The sequence below is a fragment of the Frankliniella occidentalis genome, unplaced genomic scaffold (assembly GCF_000697945.3).
Source record: "Frankliniella occidentalis isolate FOCC.00 unplaced genomic scaffold, Focc_3.1 Scaffold163, whole genome shotgun sequence".
In the NCBI taxonomy this organism is placed as follows: Eukaryota; Metazoa; Arthropoda; class Insecta; order Thysanoptera; family Thripidae; genus Frankliniella; species Frankliniella occidentalis.
This window is the reverse complement of record NW_026267289.1, coordinates 232,965-233,282: the sequence shown is the minus strand read 5'-3', so window position 1 is coordinate 233,282 and position 318 is coordinate 232,965. Positions and strand designations below refer to the sequence as shown.

The 318-nt window shown below is 55.7% G+C and overlaps 1 protein-coding gene across 1 annotated transcript in view; it reads right to left on the bottom strand.

Annotated features, from left to right (window-relative positions):
* LOC113209067 (protein FAM102A) overlaps positions 1 to 318 on the bottom strand; it is a gene marked incomplete in the record, with an annotated part of 51,457 nt that overhangs the window by 15,511 nt on the left and 35,628 nt on the right.

Here is a 318-nt window from a genome sequence, read left to right as displayed (position 1 = left end):
GGGAGGGGTCACAAAGCCGCTGCCAGTACACGTGACACAGCGCCTGAAAGGGTTGAAGTTGGAGCGAGAGAGACAGAGAGAGAGACGACTTGTAGTGACACAGCTGTTGGGGGGCTCGGCCTTTGAAACGGAATATTCGAGATATGCTGACGTTATTTTGGTCACATTTCTATCCGGGTCATATTTTTGGAGGGTGTCATTTCTGCATCTCGGTGCAGTCAGTCGCCACAGGGCACAGGCGCCATGCCATGCAGCCGCAGAGAGAGGCAAAGCGCGAAATGTTAATACCGGCGGAGCGCGACCGAGAGGGGAGGGAGG